The sequence below is a fragment of the Aedes albopictus genome, chromosome 2 (genome assembly GCF_035046485.1).
Source record: "Aedes albopictus strain Foshan chromosome 2, AalbF5, whole genome shotgun sequence".
NCBI lineage: Eukaryota > Metazoa > Arthropoda > Insecta > Diptera > Culicidae > Aedes > Aedes albopictus.
Window position 1 is genome coordinate 449483741 of NC_085137.1, and position 14480 is coordinate 449498220.

At 40.7% G+C, this 14480-nt stretch overlaps 2 protein-coding genes and 1 pseudogene across 4 annotated transcripts in view; 1 reads left to right on the forward strand and 2 right to left on the reverse strand.

Moving 5' to 3' along the window:
• Positions 1-1684, reverse strand: part of LOC109410021 (uncharacterized) — a 309882-nt gene extending 308198 nt beyond the window's left edge. Inside the window, exon 1 of the mRNA XM_062853879.1 lies at positions 783-1684. The gene's annotated coding sequence lies outside the window, so the exon portion shown is untranslated. The remainder of the gene's footprint in view (positions 1-782) is intronic.
• The window catches only part of LOC109410022 (opsin, ultraviolet-sensitive), a 437133-nt gene that overhangs the window by 190710 nt on the left and 231943 nt on the right, over positions 1-14480 (reverse strand). The window lies entirely within an intron of this gene.
• Positions 1813-14480, forward strand: part of LOC115264701 (uncharacterized) — a 52811-nt pseudogene continuing 40143 nt past the window's right edge.

A 14480-nucleotide genomic window follows, 5' to 3' on the forward strand; every position in this document is an offset into this window, starting at 1 on the left:
CAACTTCTCTGAAGACACCAAACGCCTAAAATTAATGATAACAGAGATAAGGAACTTTTTCCTGCTAAAACGTTGATTCGGACCATTGTGCAATGTAAATCTCGAATAATGTAGTTGAATTTAGTTTCAATTCAAAATTTGTTATTGTTGTGCTATTGTTTATCAAATATTTTTACACTCTCAATAGTATAACAATAACTAAATTTGTTCCATAACAAAACATATTATTTAAATATTATTTTACGGGTGTATATCAATAGCTTGATCATAACAAAATAAGATTGTCAAACAAAACATGTTATGGAAAAGTAATGCTTTGATAAGTTACTAATAACAAAACAAGATATAAAAACAGATTATGTGTTTTGATAGTTATTAGTTTGATATTTCCCTCTGCTCGGGTGGACCGAGTAGAATGGAGACGACTTCTATGTACAGCAGAGGACACTCAGGCGTTAGTCTGATCGGTAATGTAAGTAATGTTATTATCTTATATTTATTGTAATGAAGAAATCATTATGACTTGTATTGCTCTGACTGTGTTCATAGTTGAATTTTATCGATCTACCAGCTATGAATGCTCATGTAAGACATAATAAATGCAAATGCAAAATGTGATAAATTGGGCAAACATATTTAAAAAGTATAGCTATGATTATGCTTAGCAGTGTTATAACTGAGGACAACCTATCCCAGGAAATAATATTGGTAAACATAATTATCGTCCATAGATTGTAAAAAACTATTACAGCTCATTTGACCTACAAACCATCCATTCTTACCTTACAAAAGAACACCAATAACAGTTCTCACAAGCAGCAAAAGCAGTCTTAAATCTCCTCGAACTGTGCTCACCCACTGAGGGTTATGACGATGATGCTACGATGCTTCGTATGCTCCCTTTACTCCTACCACCGACGCTCCGACAGCGATGTCATTATTGTAGTCGTTGTTGAAAATTTTGGCGATCTAGTTTCCATTCCATATGTTGCTTTCATTTGGCGTTACGTAGATTCCGCAGTGATGATTTTCACTCATCCATCCTAAATTCTTTTAATTCGTGCCTCTGAAATTTTCCACTTTTCAATGCGTATGCCAAACACCCCCGAGAGAAGTTTTTCTAATTCCGATTTTCGTTTTCCTTTATATTTGGAAAGTGCTTTATCACTTCATTCTCCGCTTAAGATGATACTGCGATTTTCAGATCTTCTTCGACGATTTGAACCAATTTTCACACATCACTTGGAAGAACGCACTCACTCGCTCACATGGAGCCCTTATGCTGGGCCAAGCCAGCTATTACACAATTACTTCACCTTCATCGTTGACGATGAGAATTCCGCTACAGGCCATCGGTATCCATTTTGCAATTTAAATATCTAGGTCCCCCATATGAAAATATGTATCACTAATATTATTGGTCATGCTCCTAGCTGGCACAACTAATTGGAAAACATTTTCCCGTAGCAATCACCCACAGCCAATGCCACCCTCAACCATTTCGATCCCAGTTGAAAAAAATCCTTTGAAGCGCACCACTTTTTCCACACCGAACCGAACCACTTCTCAACCCACCCACTCACGGAAGACTCACGACGGCGGCGACGACGACGGCGTGTTCCTGTTTGGATAGCTCTGCGCCCGACTCGAACCCGTACTGGCTGGCTGACTGACTGACTAAACGGCACACGGTCGTCCACTGCTGCTGGTTCGCCTATCATTCTGATTGTAGGAATCGTCATCACTCACACTTTCACTGGCAGGCCCGTTGTCGCGAGAACGTGCGGGAGTTTGATTCGAGAGAGTAACAAAATGCCGTGCCATGAGCCGGGCGGTCTAAGTAGCATAGCGTTAACGTGGAAAACCACGGATCAGAGTGCGAGGGCTGTTTTTCCCAAATCGCAGTCCAAACGGTTACGGCAGCTGGGTAAATGTTACGTAGAAAAACAAAAAAAAAATTGTTGAAATTGTTCAGACAATCGTGCTGAAAGTTTACTACTAGGGTCAAGTGGGGTAAAATGCCATTTTTCAAACTTTCGTCGTTTTCAATGATAATTAGCTTCATATGTTAGGCTTTCAAAGTGGTAACAGCAACTAGACAATATTTGCTCGATACTTCAGCAAAAATATTCACTAAATTATTGCATTTTCATCGATTTTTAACGATTTTAAAAACAGGTTCGTAAAACGGAAGTGGTGCAAAAAGACCACCTGCCATGGGGTAAGATGCCACTTCATGAAAACATTCAAAAATTACGTCCATCAGTTTTCGGGCATTTTCGACTCCTTTTCCTCCCTCTGTCCCGTTTTTTCGTATATTCAATAAATGGAGTTTTACCCCCCTCCCCGCAAAACGATGATCGTAATATTTGAATGACCCTTAACATGGAAAGCGTAGACATCAACAACCATGCGCCTCCATGTGTACCTCAATCTCGTTGGAAACACTTGGCTGGTAATAAAATCACCAAAAAACCTTAATTGCAAGCACGAAAAACCGGAAGTTGCCAGTTTTCATTGGGAAATCAAAAGATTTTTCGTGGGTTTGGTGGCCTAGCTTCTAGAAGAATGTTTAATGCAAACATATCTTGACACCATTCACCTATAGTAATGAACAAGTCCCATTCAGGAATGATTTTATGAATTGGGCCATTTTACCCCATCTTGGCATTTTGGGCTTTGTTCCCCTACTACTTTTAGTCCTGAGCACCCATGGTAGTGCAGAGGGCCATACAGTAGGATCTCTATACTGGGCGATAACACTTCACTGTGTTGACCTGTGGTCAGGTTAAATTTCTGTCGACTTCCTTTGTTTCCTTGTTGAGGCTGCGCCAATATGAGCCTCTAGGTCTACCGCTGCTGCGATGTCCTTCTGGGTTCAAATCTTACGGCTTGCAGATGTCGTTTCCGCTTCTACGTAGAGTGTGGCCGATCCACCTCCACTTTCGCTGCCGAATTTCTGTCGCTATTGGCTTTTGATGACATCGTCGATGGAGCTCCACGTTGGAGATCCAATTGTAAGGTCACCATGCACAAATTATATACCGCAGGCATCTATTGATGAAGACCTGCAGCCGTTGAGTGTTCTCCACTGACACACACCAGCTTTCACATAACATAGAGAACATAAGAACGGGAGACCACGACAACAGAGAAAACGGCGACGCCAGCAGAGGACGAAAATGATCAAACTTCCACGCTGAGGGAAGTAATACCACTTACCAGCTCAAAGCCAACAAATCAGTTGATAAGGATGGCACCACAGTTGAACTCATCAAGATGGGTCCAGACAAGTTAGTCGCCTGTTCGCACCGGTTGATTTTCAGGATCCGGGAAACCGAACAACCACTGGAGGAGTGGCAGGAAGGGGTAATCTGCCCCATTCACAAGAAAGGCGACCATATGGAATGTGAGAACTTCCAAGCGATCATCATTTTGAGTGCTTCCTACAAAGTGTTTCCCAGATCTTCTTCCGTCGTCTATCACCTGAAACAAATGAGTTCGTAGGAAGTTATTAAACAGGTTTCATCGACGGCCGGTCGACAACGCCTGAAAGGGGCTGTCCATAAACCACGTGGTCATGAGAAGGGGGGGGGGGTTCGGCCTATGAGCATTTTGTATGGACGAATAAAAAAGTTTGTATGGACAAATGACCACGCGGGGGGGGTTGAGAAGTCCCAAAAAAATGACCACGTGGTTTATGGACAGCCCCAAACGCGAAGCAGTAAAGATGAAGAGGTAAAGAACAAAGTAGATGCAGGTAGGCGGAACCAAACACGACCGTATCCGTGTAGGTAAAGATGGGGATACCTTCGAGGTGGTGGAGGAATTCGTCTATCCTTACTGACGGCTGACATCAATGCCAATCGTGAAATTCGAAGGCGCATTATTAGTGGAGGTCGTGCCTACTACGGGCTCCAGAAAAAGCTGCGGTCTAAAAAGATTCACTCCTGCACCAAATGCTCCATGTTAAAAACGCTTATAAGACCGGTGGTTCCCTACGTACACGAGACATACACGCAACTAAAAAACCTTAGAAAGTTCATAAGATTTTTGCCATAATTGAACTATATGAATGCCATGAGGAAAATCTTATGAAAATTCATTTTCATAAGATTTTCTTATGTCATGCCATAAGGATAACTTATGAAAACTAGTTTTCATAAGGTATTCTTATGGCATCCATAAGAATGAGTTATGGCAAAAAATCATAAGGTATTATGATGAATTTCGATAGTTTTTTTTTGCTGAGTGTAGACCACGTTCGAGGTGGACCTGCAAGAGCTTGGAGTTTTTGAGCGACGCGTGCTGTGGGATGAAACACCAGCTCGCTGCACTCTACGGCGAACCCAGACTCTAGATATGCATTCCCAAGGGTGGCAGTCATCGGCTAGTTAGTAACTACATTCTTACATCTCCGGTTGTTTTTTTTTATCTAGATATGCTTTAACTGATCCAGACTAGTTTTTTCTTACACTTATTCTGAAGTGCCGGAAGAAGAGCATTTTCTCAAACTTTCGCCGAAATCCGCACAGCCGAGTGCTCGGTAAACAACAACATTACCGAGATCTCAGCGACTTTGACAGTTCATTACTGAGAATTGGCAACTGTTTTACTGAAAATCGTATTTAGCTGAGGGGCCATCCATAAACCACGTGGTCATTTTGAGGGGGCGGGGTGTTTGGGCAAAGACCACGATCCATACAAATTAAAAAAAATGTATGAACGAAACACCACGCGAGGGGGGGGGGGTCTCGGAATCTCCCAAAAAATGACCACGTGGTTTATGGACAGCCCCTGATTAACGTAATTCATACCGAGATAGGGTATATGTACCATACCTTGGCCTAATATGTAAGCCGCATTGACAATTTTAACCATAACTCGTGAATTAATAGCGCTAGAAATGACATGTTTACCCAACTAACATTTATTGTGAATGTAAACGTCAACAAAGCGTCCTCAATACGACTTGATGCTGAGTAACGGTGTTGTACATATGGACGGAAGCTTCTATGCAAGCCCTATACCAATGAATCTGGCGAACTTATTCAACATGTATATGCTGTGTGAGCAGCTTCTATACCATCAAGTCAAAGCTCTTTTCTCGGCTTCTATGTAACCACTACCTGAATAACATCTTGAGAAGGCGCTTTTTCAGCATTTTCACAGTTGTTAAATAATAGTTCTACGGCATCCCCAAATTAATCGATTAAATATAATTAGGTTATGGATACCGTGACGCAATACATGTGGAACTAGAATCATCGCTTTTAAAATTGAATAATAAAAGTCCTTGCCGCTACTTGGAATCGAACTCCCGATCTCCGTATCCACTGGTCCCGATGATGTCCTCGCTGCCACACTGCTATATATAAATAGTATTTAAAATAGCCCGTTTTGTTTTACTCCAGACAAGGTTTCATAATTGTGCCACAAGAAACCTTACCCAACTTCATTTACATTGAACAAGCTGTGTGGTTGCGCCAACAGGTTCTTCGTCACAGCTTCTAGCTGAAAGAGTGTTGTTTGAACAGCTACGAAGCGCTGCTGTTTTGTGTTTGGCAACATTACAAAACGCACTGTATAAAAGCAACTGTTTTATTGGCTGGGACTCTTATTCGATTTGCACATCTTCCGGCAAATCTTCCGGAGTTGGATTAAAGTGCAATAAAGGCAACAAAAATAATTTCACAGCACAGAGATGGATAGCTGTAAAGTCTTTGTGTAGTAGCTATATATCCCGCTTAAAGTTTGTTTTGTCAATAATGTTTACATCCGACAAGTCGTGTTGCTATACCAAAAGTTTCTTTATCACAGCTTCTAGCTGTAACGATATCGCATAACGGCCTTCAAAGCGCTGCTGGTTTATGGATTTGTCAATATTTCGAATTGTGCTGTATAATAGCAGCTGTTTTGTTTTGTTTGTTCAAGTTTTCAAATCTTTCGGGAAATCTCCCGGAGTTGGAATAGAGTGCATTAAAGGCAGCCCGAGTGACAAGTAACTGATTTATGACAGCCGAGTTTGGTAGCTGCATGGTGCTTGTTTAGCAGCCGTGTATTAGCTTATGGTTTATATTTGACTAGCTTCCCTTCTATTCAGCGTTGACTGCTTCTATTCGATGGTTACACAACAGAAAGCAAATGACTGAAGCTTATAGCGCTGAAAATGTTAGTTGGGTACTATATCACGCATTCTAAACAATGCATGTTTCACCACTTCGAAGTAAACTAACGTAAATATTCAAGAACTTGCTTAATTGCGTTGAAAAAATTCGATACGATGGTATGCAATGTTGGTCTATGGTACAAAAAATGGCCTATTAGTGGATACAACGTTGGCCTATTGCTTTCCGAACGCTAGAACCACTTATCCTCTCATTTTTTCAATATTTTTGCTGAAGTATTATCACTGTTTGTGCACCAATCTTACTTTAAAATTACATTATCGGAACATTAATTTTCACAAAACTATAAATAAATCACTTAAAATACAGTTATTTCTTAATTTGGTAACGAACAACGCAACCCAATTATTGTGTTATATTTTTACAGCCACCGCACACAAAATCTTTCTTCCTGTTCGTTCTTTGTGGTTTATAGGGTAAATTATGATGGTTGGATAAGTTTGAGGTGTTCCAACACATAGTCGAAATTCATGTCGAAATTTAGTAATGATGGAAACGATTTTTCACAATAAATTCCAATTTGGCAGAAAACTCTACTCTTCTAGTTTACGAAAAGCTCTTCAAAAATCAAGTTAACTAAGAAAATAATTATACCAATATTTTTTATTGAGCGAACAATTCTGATCTTGGTTGTACCAATGCAGATTATTGTTGGACCAGAAAGCTGATGATGGTTGGTCCACCCCAAATTGGACTGACGCAATAGATTGCACACCTTTTCAAAGTGTGATTGCAGCGTAGCATGAGGTCGGATCGAGTTGCTGTCTTCTGTGCACTTATTCCTCATAGATCAAGGAACAACTCGAACAAGTGCACCGAAGATGTCGAGACGACCCGAGGCAAATGTGCACTTTTATCACCCTTTCAGGTGACATATTGTTACGTGAGTTAAATCAATAACTGATGATCAAATCACTGATTGTTTTCTTGTAACTAATTCTTCTCTTGATGCGATATTGTTCAGGGTAAAAAGTGATATCTTTTTAATTAAACTATTTAATCGACAATATCGAGAAATGTCTTGTGTCGTTTAAGATGTGAGACTGAAATTCATGATATTTGGTTTAGGGTTGAATAAAACAAGTGATTGCGTTGCAGAATACAATGTATTTCAAATGCATTTACCCAGGCAGTATCGGATGGCATCATCTCTCAAATCTACCAACTCCGGAATTTGATTAAAGGTATAGGTTTTGATGTTCTACCAGTCGCAAGAAATATTCCTACACAAAGGGGAAATTTCGCTGGTAAATCTTTACAACAAATCCTTAATTCCATACCGATGAAGTCGGTCTCTTATTGATGATAATGCCACTTTACATCCAGTGCAAATCCATGCCGAAAAAAAAAAGTTCACTGGTGAAGCGTCATATCCATTTGGTCTGCTAACGGAGGGGAAGTCGATCCTTGATAATCTTCAAATGTATCACACGGAACCTGCATTCAGTTGGTTAAGAACCTGGGCGTCGAATAAATGGCTGTCGGGGAACTTCGGCTATGTAGGAGTGCACTAGCTATCCGGACGAATAGAACGCATTTTCGGGGACCTTCTGAACAAGCGATTTTCGTTTAAATTCCCTTGATTTCGCCATCACACTGAAGCTCTCGATTATTCACAACCATCATGGTAACGGCTTGGTCCAACCCGAATCATACGTAGGACCAATCATGATCATATTCGTTTGATTTAATTAGGCTAATTAACTGAACTTTTAAAAGAAAATATTTAATTTCAAATGTGTTACAATGAAGTTTACATATTTTCATAAGGTGGATACAAATTTTATTTTCACTTTTTGTCTCCCCCCCCCCTTAAAAAAATTTTGGCAGGATTTTGCATTTTGAGGGGGCAGATAAAAAAAATTATCAAAATTTAGGGCCTTGTAAAAAATTATTTAACAAATCCGATGAGTTTTTAATATATTTCAGATTAAATGCTTTATCATTTTTATCACTCCCTCGACCACCCAAAGAGTGGTGGGATAAAAAGTGAAATAAATATTTGTAACGGCCTACATTGGCGAAACTACAGATTTTTGCCAGGGGGTGCACTGCAAACAAATATTCATTAGTTTATCGATTCATCATTGATCACCCCATTTCTCACAACAATGCATCAAAATTCTAGGGGGTGCCTGGCACCCCTGGCATCCCCAGTAGTTTCGCCTATGACGGCCTAATAGTGTAATGTAAAAAGATATAGAATTTTCGAAAGGATATTTCTATTATAGGTGCCTCAAAATGAGGCAATATCGAAGCCTCAATGTTGCTTCTGATGACCTTTCAAAAAATAATCATTTATATGAAAAATTTGAAGACATGGCAAGGAGAAACAACGTGTTTTGATTAACAAGAGTTCATGTGATGATATGAGTGAGTATTTAGTTGAAGTTTTCAAATAAAAAGTTGATTGAATAGCATTTTTCAAAGTTGGTCCAACCATCATCAGTTTTCGATTGGTCCAACCATCATCATTTACCCTACGCTAGCAATGTTGTTGACGTCACTTTACTGATGGGCCAAGATTTGGGTACATACTGAAAAAAAATGTCCTCAACATTCAGCTCACATTTAATTTGTAAAATAGTTAATATTCGTTGAATACAAATAAACAAATTCAAAATTAACCGTCGTTTCTAATGTTCAGTTATCGAAAAGTCAATTCGAAATGTTCCAGAATCATGCACAGATAAAAATAATGAGATTTACACGTCATGTAAACTTCATTTTAGTCATGTAAACTTAGTGTTATGATGGTTTACATGATATATCATGTAAATTTGTGTTATATGTCATGTAAACACTCAGAGTCATGCTGAATTACATGACATATAATGGAAGTTTACATGACATTTTATGACTTTTACATGATATGTCATGTAAACTTCTGTGACATACCACGCTCCAATTATGTGCATCATATGTCACAGAATTTTACACTCTCTTTTCGATCTGTGTGTCATTTATAATCATGTACAAACAAGTTGACTACCTACTAAGCCGAAGAATCATGGCGTCTACAAAAGCTTAGTGACATTTTCATTCAATTTTAATGCTCCAAAGTGCTAGAATTGAAAAAAATATGTTACAGTTGTTCGGCGCATAGCTTTTCGGATCTCCAGTTATGCGTTTTTGTTTGAGTTTTTGGGTTACGTCAATATAGGCCGAACGACTATATTGACTATGCCAACGAAGCATCCCGATACCCTATCAGTTTTAGAGTTTGCTGAGCAGTCGGCTGAGCGTGAAAAGTCGAGCCCGCGATTTTTTTTTAAGTGTTGTGTGCATATATTTCTCTTAAGTTTTAGTTATGCATTTGCGTTTTCGGCAAAGTTCTTTTGCATATTTTGAACTAGCGCTGCCTAGTGAGAGAAACTCGAACCAAATGAATGCTCTCTAAGTAATCAGGATCCTGAAACATATGGGATAGACATTTTGTCAGTGTTACGTTTGTCTTTGATATCAAAGAAATCACAAACAAATAGATGTAATACTAACGACATTGCAATTTCATATATCCCAGAACTTTACTTGGATTACTTGGAGATTGCTCGGAATGTAGAACCGAAGACATATGACTGCCTTCCAACAAGATGCGTATCTAGAGCTCTGGAGAGGTATATTGAAAAATAAAAAGCTGCTCTAGATCAGTTACAGCAAATCTATACCAAGATCGATGATGTAAAAGGTAGCAACTATCAACCTAGCACTAGACTGCAATCCTCTAAGATGCAAGTTCTAGTGTTCTGGAGCGACATGCAAAAGAAAAAAAATGTCTAGAGTAGTTACAGCCAATCTAGATTAATATAGAAAGCTTTTAAATGTGGTATCAATAAATCCAAGATACCTCATGAAAAACTCCCCTCATGAAAAAACCTCATGAAAAACCCCCTTGTTTAAATCACTTATTTTATCTTTTGTTGATCCTAATAATGACTTAAGTTGACAGTTCCTGCTACTGAAAACTAAATCTATACCCAAGTTTCTGAGTTTTGATTTTAATGGTTTGTAATATTATCATCAAAGTTCACCGCAACCCTTTTCAACTCATCTTGTTCAGTAGCAAGAGTTTTCATACTTTTTTCTAAATAAATCCCTTTTTTTCTTATCGATAATAGCTGTTAGGGATGTATGTACTATTGTCATTTATTATTGAACTTTTATTATTGAATTTCTTACTCATTCCTTTGCCATTTTTTGTAGCTTACCCTATAAAACTGTTATACTATTCAAACTTAAATACTATTGTTACCTATACCATAAAATCATGCACTCGATCACAGTCACTCAATTTTGTACTCTCACTCTCTTAATCATACACATGCAACTCATGCAGATAAACCCGAACACACTTTATAATTAGTTTTAGTTGCCACCAGAACGTGGAAGAATATAGATGTGAAATCAAAGTACGTGTTTCTTCTATACCTCCGAAAGTCAGTCCGCCCGGTCGTTTTCGTTGTCCGCCGTGAGTGGTTTTTGCTAAGTGCGAAATTAGCAAGACACGTGGCTTTTCGGTGTACAGGTCTTACCCGCTGACCTGAAGTGTGGTGCTTTGTTCCAGTCCTTGGTTAGAAGGAGGACAACGCCTCATCCTCGGCGATCATCCCATGTGCGTCAACGCGGTCGCGAAACCCCTTTCTGAGCCTAGAGGCAAGCACCGTTAAGAAAGCCTCCGTAATTCGGACCCCGCGTAATAAGGTGCGTATACAATAGCCTTAACTGTACTATCGTTATATCCATTGAGCCTAGCTGTTTCAAAAGTATAGTCCATTTCCTTTTGTTTGCCTATATCACTTAAAGGAAGAGTATGCATTAGCCTGGTACACGGTTTATATGGGAAAATATAAAAAATGGAAAAACTCCTACTCCTGTATACTTTTTGAGTTCCATTTTGGTCCCATATCAACTGTGCAAAATTTCAGAACGATCGGAGAAACTATATTTTAGCGCTCGCCATTCTTAGTTTTTCATACGATTTACTATGGGGAAAATTTACCTCTTCAAAGAAAAATCGCTTGAAGTCACCCATTGGTCCCTAAAAATAAATCGTTGAATGATTTCTGTAGATAACTTCACGAGGTATCAGACTTCCGAAGACCGCAAAGCGATGCGACATTCGTGGAAAAAGTTATTAAGCTTTACCCGATCGATAAAATGACGAGATTTTATTATTTATTGTTATTCCTTACGTGTTAAACAGCGTTGGCATGCCATTCGGTTTTCAGTCAATAACTTTTTCCACATGCCTTAGATCGCTTTGAGGTCTTCAGAGGGTTTGTTCCTCGCAAAATTTCCAACAGAAATCATTCATCGATATATTTTTAAGGGTTAAGGGGCGAACTGTGGCAATTTTTCTTTGAAAAAGTGATTTTCCCCATAGTAAATCGTATGAAAACTTAAAACGGCTGGCGCTAAAATATAGTTTCTCCGATCGAGCTGAAATTTTTCACAGTTGATATGGGGCCAAAATGGAACTCAAAAAGTGTACAGGAGTAAAATGTCTTTTCGTGTCCCACGCTAGTATGCATCCTGTGAATCATATGATGGAAAGCTGCCAATTTGTGCTGTACAACTTTACAATGCTGTACAAAAAACTTTCACTAGAACATGATCATTTCCATCAGTACCATCGTACCATAGACTTAACAGCAAGACATAAATGTCAGGAACAAATTCAGTTCGATTTGTGACGCCAGTTTTTCCCCCACCTTGCCCCCAGAAAAATCGCCCAATACTGGTTTTCTTAACGCGACGCTTCTGTCAGTTGGCTCCGCCCTCAACAAAGCAAAACTGAGTCCGCCAATTTAGTGACCATGACAATAAGTGAACCGCTTGTTTATTTATTAGGTCATTATGCATTACATAATGTCCTCGAGCGTTGATAGCCTTGTGTGTTGAACACTAGCTCAATGATCTCGACTTCCATGGATCGATTCCAGTCTGCATAGTTTTGAAATCTTTTTACAAATTTATGTTATAAAAATTTGTCATTATTTACAAGCCCAATCAATATTCAAAAGGTATCCTTATGGAATTCAGACCATCGGGGGCCCTGCTAAGCCCCGGCCAACATCAGGAAGTGGTCCTAATGAAAATTCGGTGTACATACAATCACCCTAGCAATCACCCTAGCAATCACCCCATTTGCCCAAACCATCTGTGTCGGTCAGGGACTGATAACTGCTACCGATCGAATATACAAGCTCTCCCATCCATCACCGTTGTCAGTGTTGGTCATCGACCGATAGACCCCAGCGGAGGATCCGTTGAGCAACTGCTTCATTCATCCACTTCGCATTTATGAATTGTAGAGGTGACCATTCCCACGTCACCATCCTGGGTCTTGTCGATTTCATCAATAAAGAAAGACGCCTTATGCATGAATCCCACCCAGTTAGGCCCGCTGGTTCCCACTGGCCGAGTCCGGGACCAAACCAACCGATCCCGAGCTGGCCCGCGGAGGAGATTCCAGCCACACGGTAGTGCAGGAGCAGCCGTGTGGGCCATCGCGAAGAACAAAGTGTGCAGCAGTGAGTACACTAAAACCTCTTTTTATGCATGTTTTTTTTATGCACTTTTAATTTATGCACCTTTTTTTATGCCCTGCATAAAAAGAGGGAGAGCTATTCAGAACCAATATTGTGCATAACAATATTTAATAATGACAGGAACTATTGCAACGGCGACCGGGGGGTGTTTACAGATGAGAGCAAAGGAAGGTTACAGGTACGTTTTTGGGTGTTTCCGAAGGTCTCATGTGCGTTACGTGGGCTCCGAGTGGGTCTTAAGGGGATTTCGGAGTCATTTTAGGCTGGTTTCAAAGCCGTTATGGAGGCGTTTTTAGGGTTTTTGGTTTAGGAGGATTTTTTCAGACATTTCAAGATGTTCCAGATCATTTTCGGCGTGATTCAGAGGCGTTACGGAAGCGTTACGGAGGAGTTTTCGGGGTGTTCGGAGCCTCTCAGGTGCGTTACATGGGGTCCGAGGGGGTTTAAGGGGGATTTTGGAGGCATTTCAGAATGTTTCACAGCATTTTCGGCGTGATTCAGAGGCGTTACGGAAGCGTTACGGAGGAGTTTTCGGGGTGTTCGGAGCCTCTCAGGTGCGTTACATGGGGTCCGAGGGGGTTTAAGGGGGATTTTGGAGGCATTTCAGAATGTTTCACAGCATTTTCGGCGTGATTCAGAGGCGTTACGGAAGCGTTACGGAGAAGTTTTCAGGGTGTTCGGAGCCTCTCAGGTGCGTAACATGGGGTCCGAGGGGGTTTAAGGGGGATTTTGGAGGCATTTCAAAATGTTTCACAGCATTTTCGGCGTGATTTAGAGGCGTTACGGAAGCGTTACGGAGGAGTTTTCAGGGTGTTCGGAGCCTCTCAGGTGCGTTACATGGGGTCCGAGGGGGTTTAAGGGGGATTTCGGAGGCATTTCAAAATGTTTCAGAGCATTTTCGGCGTGATTTAGAGGCGTTACGGAAGCGTTACGAGGAGTTTTCGGGGTGTTCGGAGCCTCTCAGGTGCGTTATATGGGGTCCGAGGAGGTTTAACGGGGATTTTGTAGGCATTTTAAGACGTTTCAGAGCATTTTCGGCGGGATGCAGAGGCGTTACTTATGCGTTACGGAGGAGTTTTCGGGGTGTTCGGAGCTTCTCAGGTGCGTTACATGGGGTCCGAGGGGGTTTAAGGGGGATTTTGTAGGCATTTCAAAATGTTTCAGACCATTTTCGGCGTGATTTAGAGGCGTTACGGAAGCGTTACGGAGGAGTTTTCAGGGTGTTCGGAGCCTCTCAGGTGCGTTACATGGGTTTCGAGGGGGTTTAAGGGGGATTTTGGTGGCATTTCAAGACGTTTCAGAACATTTTCGGCGGGATGCAGAGGCGTTACGTAAGCGTTACGAGGAGTTTTCGTGGGGTTCGGAGCCTCTCAGGTGCGTTACATGGGGTCCAAGGGGATTTAAAAGGGATTTTGGAGGCATTTCAAGACGTTTCAGAGCATTTTCGGGGGATTCAGAGGCGTTACGGTAGCGTTACGGAGAAGTTCTCTGGGGTTTCGAAGCCTCTCAGGTGTGTTACATGGGGTCGCCGGGGGGTTCAAGGGGGATGTTTGAGGCATTTCAGGAAGTTTCAGAACAGACTCTGAAATACCTTAAATCGCCCCTCAAACCTCATGCAACGCCCTTTAAAGTCTCCTTAGATCCCTTGAATTGCCCCTAAAGCCCCTTGGAACGCCCCTGAAACTCACTTAATACTATTGAAATACCCCAGAATTCTCGGTAATCCCATGAAAACACCAAA